The sequence below is a fragment of the Pelophylax lessonae genome, assembly GCF_965119305.1.
Source record: "Pelophylax lessonae genome assembly, chromosome: 6".
NCBI classification, from domain to species: domain Eukaryota; kingdom Metazoa; phylum Chordata; class Amphibia; order Anura; family Ranidae; genus Pelophylax; species Pelophylax lessonae.
The window spans coordinates 114,541,742-114,547,741 of NC_138773.1; the positions used below are offsets into that span (position 1 = coordinate 114,541,742).

The window sequence follows — 6,000 nt, forward strand, 5'->3', positions numbered from 1 at the left end:
GGACCAATAAAGTTTTTTTTTTTTTTTTTTTAACCTGGGCCCACTTTAAAAAGTGGCCCTGCCTTGCAGAAGTCATGAGGGCTACACTGGCCACACACATCTTTCCTAGATGCCATTACTCATTACAAACAGGGCCATTGCATGTTTGCTATCAATGCCCCCACATCCAGCATAATTTAACATCACATCAGATCTTTATGGTGACTACACGTAAAATGAATATGGTTATCTCTAACAACTTTAAAACTATAGTCCCCTGTCATTTTACATTTCATTTACAAAACTACACATGCACATTCACTGACAGCTCTGATTGCAAGTAATTGCATAATAGGTCCACATATAGGACAACATATTATTCCTGTGAACGGGCATTACACCAAATTTTATGGAAAATGTGCCAACACATGATATAATAAGCATAAGATACGGCTGGATTGAGGAGAATAGTGAAATTGGATCTAAAACAGCTTTATAAGCTTTACAAGGCCCATTGTTTGTTTTAATTTTGTGCATCACATTTTTCCTTCAGAGGCATTTCTAACGTATCATGTGCAGGATTTTGAACGTATGTGACCAATCTAGTCATGCAATATTGTAGTTTACCGGCATCACATGCCTTATTTTCAATTACACACACTCATCAACTTGAAGGGGTGACCAAAATGCTATACTGTATTGGTACCTTTATTAAAAAGTTAACTCCGCCATGCTTGTAAGGGTCTCAAAAACACGACTACAGTAGTGCTGCAATAAGGTCGGCCTACAGTTCTGTCATTAGGAAACAACAAGGTAAATGTAAAAAATGTATCTAACTGCAATAAATGAGAAACTTAAAAGTAGGACACATAAAATAAAGTGGGTAGTCTGGACTTTCATTCAATAGCATGGTATGTAGGAATTACAAATCAAAGGACGTTTATTCATGCATTATTTCTTTCGTTTTTTTTCATTTTGCAATAAAAAAAAAAATAACGAAGTTTGATTTTGTACCACGCCTCTGAAAATCTTGCTGCTCAGAAGTGTTAAAGCCTCATATCTGTCTTGTGTTTTGCACACATGCAAAGATGCAATATTAATTAGTGCTCTCACTTACAAACACAAGTGTTAAAAACGACACGAGCTGTTCTGTTACAGTAAATAACAGCTCAACGAAATCGGATCCTTTGCAAGACGTTCTTGTCTCCAAAAATGTACTTTAAAATTCTTTGCCCGAACAGTAAGTCAGTTTTGATGTTCAGGTTAACGCCTGACACACCGGAACAACATTTTTAACTTTTACATGGCCAAGTCACTACACATTTAATCTATTGATAGTATATTTTAAAATATGAAGACAGCTGCAAATGAAATGCATAATGTCTATATTTGCGCAGTTCATCAGACCAGGCCATAAATCTTCACAGAGATAGACTACAACAAGTAGAAAAAAAAAAAACACAACAGAGTTGGATACAGAGAACACCAGACAAATATATATGGCGGCATCATCACTAGTTTATTTTGTGTTTTTTTGACTTTATACAAAATAATTGAATAAAGAATACAAATAACAATATCTGTTTACTGTTTTTAAGTTTACCATAGTAATCCATAAAGAATAACTTGCCAAATTATTAAAATATTTACAATTCCGTATATTTTTGCTTATTTCGATCTCCCAGTAGAAAAATAAATCTGCTTAGATATTAATAAATTGCCAGTTTAAGGCAGCCACGTATCATATTTTACTTTTGAGTTCTATATTGAAAAAAAAAAAAAAAGAAAATAATATAACCAATTTAAATCACAATATTTTGTGTTAAGAAATGTTACATTTCTCTACATTGTAATTACTACATATAAAAAAAGCAATACTGAAAGATATATGTAGGCCAAATGTTATTATTAAAAGAAAAAAAAAATGCATGGTACATATGTCAGACAAAATATATGGTACAAAACTCAAATAAACTACTCTTGCTGCTGTTTTGGCGCCTCAGTTCTATTAAAAAAAAAAAAAAAAAAAAGTACCATTTAAATGTAAATGCAAAAAGAAATTTTTATAAAAAGCATTTAGGCCCTTATCAAGAAAAATCACAAAGCTGTTCTTTTCATTTGGCTTAATCTTGCACATTTTTAAAAGGTGATTTTAATAAAATGCTTAACATACAAGAATGCTGATATTTTCAGTGATCTATTCAAAAATTTCTCAATTATAGAAAAAAAAAAAAAAAAAGGTATGTGTAGAGATTGGTGGCACCCAAAAGCGGGACTTTGCGGGCCAGTTGGATAAAACATTAACTCATCTCGCTCCCAAAATCCCGACTCTGAAGCCACATTGACATCAATACTGGCTTATTCAATAGAGGGCCAGGCAGATGATAGCATAATTTTCCAAAATCCATCATTTCGAAATTCTATAGTAGAAGCCAATAACTTTTCTAATCACCCAAACTTTAAACGAATACATAAGTTTCTATATATACATATTTGAGCACACATACACACACACACACATAGCCATACGCCCATACTTTTTTTTCTTCAACTGAAATAAATCTGTATCATAGAAAGGAATGCATTTTTAAATGTAAAGCTGATATGTTAACTCTTTCAGAGGCCTGAGAGCAGAGTTCAACAGTTCACCAAAGACCATCAGCCACTTATCACGTGCCTCAGCAACAAAAGCGTATTAATAACATACAGAGAGGTTAATGTTAGAAGAAGAGACGTACGATTCAAGCTCTTTCCAAATGTAGCTGTCATCCCTTATTTTGTTAGCTTTGGCTTGGCTCATGGATTGCAGGCGCCTCGGCCCCGACCCAAAAAAAAAGGACCAACTGGTAGAATAATTGGTTGATATGGAATGTATAGCAAATTGTATCCTTTTTTACAACTTCATTTTGTCATCATCACCGTAAAAGTTTAGGACTTATAAAATATCTGAAATTTAAGAAGCACTTGAAAAAGCATATTTCAAACATGTTAACTTTATAAGGGTTTGTAAAAGTATCAATCACCAAATGAGATGTGAATATAGGTACTTTTTAATGACCCGCTGCTGCCTAAGAGCATTATTAAAGTATTATGCAGAGTTTTCTTTTCCAGCGAAAAAAAAAATCAATGACAGATACATATATTTGCCATAGGTATATAATTTCATTACCAAAAATCCACAGATTCAAAAGGCTTTTTATAATTCCACTGATGCTTGCAGATCAAAAGTAGTTTGGCGTGATTTATTTATCATTTATAAGGGTATGCGCACTTTTGGAGGTAGTATTACAAATATGCAGCTTTTGCCATGCATTCAGTTATGGGGAATGCAATGTGACAGATGGGTGTGTAACAATCCACAGTGATAGAAAGGATAATAGCGAAATCATAAAAATGTACAAAATACAGTTAAATATTTTATAATGCATACGCATGAATATACAAAGACGCCTGTATTGACACACACTAGTCACAAGTCAGTATTACATTAACAGTGCTAGTACCTGATAAGATAGGGCACAACACAGGCCTTTAACCTCTATGCTAATAGGTGTCATACAGTAAAGACCTTTAAATTCTGCAGATCACAAGACACTTAACACAAGTTTTATGACTACTCTTATACCACTTTAATTGAATCTTCATATCGCATCAGAATTCTCTGCCTACAAATGGTATAATATGACATAATCAGATTGTTTTGCGTTAGGTAACCTTATGTAATGATGTGTTAACAGTCTTCACTTTCAAGAAAAAAAAAGCAGACATTAGTGCAGGACCACAGCACTGAGTGCTGGTGGGTGTGTCCGATGATTTGAAATGTGCACAAACCCCTTACATTTTTTTGAAAGTTAACTGTTAACCATGCACTTTTTTTTTTTTTTTTTTCCCCCAGATCTAGAGCCAGGTTACAATGCACAATAGGGCTCAGCAGCCCAAGGTACAGGTCTAATAGAATCACAGGAGGCAGCAGGACTAAATCAGCTGAGATCTGTTGCTTTAGCAGGCAGCCTGTACAATAGCAGACTGCAGCTGAATGTCAGACACTGTCTATGGCAAGGTCCCCTGGGACTAAAGGTGCTTACACTGTTGTCTCTGTGCAATATACTGGGGTGATCTATTTAAAAAAAAAAAGCAGTAACCCAGTGCTCAGACAGGCTACAGCAAATCTGCAAAGGTGACATGTTAAGCTGATCATTAGCAAACACAGCTAGGAATGATTTGGTGTGTAGATCTACAGTACCTAGCTGACAGATTCCCAACACCTGCAGATCAGACTATCCTGGAGATGATCAGAGCATAGCACTGGCTTTTTAAACATGCTAAGCACAGGCTGCTGTAGAGCTGCAGTCTGTCTTATTTATAGAAATCAGGACAAAAGGAAGAGAACTTACAGTGTGTAGAGATCCAAGGGAGAGCACGAGCTGCAGATCTCCCCTGCCTTGTAATTTCCTATGGCTGGCTGGGGAAGGTCGATCCTTCAAGCCCCTGCTCCTTCCTTTAGCGAATCCTGACTCATTACATAAAGATCACATTGCCAGGCTTCTGTAACATTTCTTCATCATCATCATGGTCACGCCACAGAGGCCAGATCAGGGGTGAAAAAAAAAAAAAAAAAAATCCAGTAGTGGCTGCAGAGGCGATCCACAAAAAAAAAAAAAAAAAAAAGTAGATTGAGCTTTTCAAGTCACACATTCATTTCTCCACTTGTGCCTTTTAAATGCATTCATGTTTCTGCAACAATGTTGCAAATCATGCTGTTGATCCAAGAAGGCTGAGAGTTTACTGCACACACAAAAAAATATCCTTTCACCGGTTCTGAATAAGGAGCTGTACTGAAGTCCAGATCCTCTGAAAATTATTTTCCTAGAAACTACCTCCAAATATAGTAACAGGGAAGGGGCATTCCTAGAAATTCGGGAGACGTCAGAGAGAAGCTGCTGCCGTTCCCCCTGGCCTCCTGAAGGGGGCCCCGGTGTGCAGCCTGGATAGGAGAGCGTTCAGAAGCAGCCCATTGCAGTGAGCCCTGCATACCTTTACAATCAGATAATAGTTCAACACACAGGAGGGAAAACTATTTAAACCTGCAATGTGCAGATTAGATCCGGGAGAGTCATGTGAAAAAGCCAATAGGCTGTGCACACTCCTCTTTGCAGCTGTATTGACCATTCACAGGAATACAAACTTATGACAGTCAGCAGCTCTAAAGCTCCACTAATCATTTTTATTTTATTATTACTTATTAATAATTATGAATTATTATTATTAATTATTAATTTATTATTTTGCTAAGAATGACCTACTTGTTATTTTCTCTGCGGCACATTCACTTTTACTGAACACAGATCTGAGCATTAATTCTCTCTTTAAAGAGGTTGTAAACCCAAATTTTTTATTTTTTTTTAACCTGAAAGAGAAACACATAATGAGCTAGTATGCATCGCATACTAGCTCATTATGAAATACTTACCTTAGAACGAGCCCCCGCCGTGCCACCCGCTTACCTCTATGACGGGCGACATGTTCAGTCGCCTGTCTTCCGGGATCGCTGCATCCGGCCATCTGATTGGCCAGAGCCGCGGTGACGTCACTCCTGCGCACGCGCGCGGGAGCCGACAGTCATGGCACGGGGCTCTGAAGGAACGGCACCAGCGGCCGTTCCTTCAGAGCGCATGCGCCAGTGATGTCACTGGCTGCATGTAAGGTAAATATCTCCTAAACGGTGCATGTTTAGGAGATATTTACAGTACCTATAGGTAAGCCTTATCATATGCTTACCTATAGGTACAACTTGCAGAGGAGGGTTTACTTCCTCTTTAAAACTAAAGCCTAGTACACACGCAACGATTATCGGCCGACCGATCGTCCATCTTTTGTCCAGAGTGGCGTTTTGTTGGTTGGAATGTGCCTAGACTGCACACAAATTTTCTCGCCCGACAAAATTCTACTTCAGAAGTGATGTCATGTGTTGGTTTGCTTTCTTTGTGTTCTTTCTTCTCTGAGCATGCCTAGACTTGCTCA

At 37.2% G+C, this 6,000-nt stretch overlaps 1 long non-coding RNA gene across 1 annotated transcript in view; it reads right to left on the minus strand.

The window, feature by feature from the left end:
• Positions 1–4,997, minus strand: part of LOC309558284 — a 112,718-nt gene extending 107,721 nt beyond the window's left edge. Inside the window, exon 1 of the long non-coding RNA XR_014225416.1 lies at positions 4,374–4,997. This is a non-coding gene — a long non-coding RNA (uncharacterized lncRNA). The remainder of the gene's footprint in view (positions 1–4,373) is intronic.
• Positions 4,998–6,000: the final 1,003 nt, after the last annotated feature.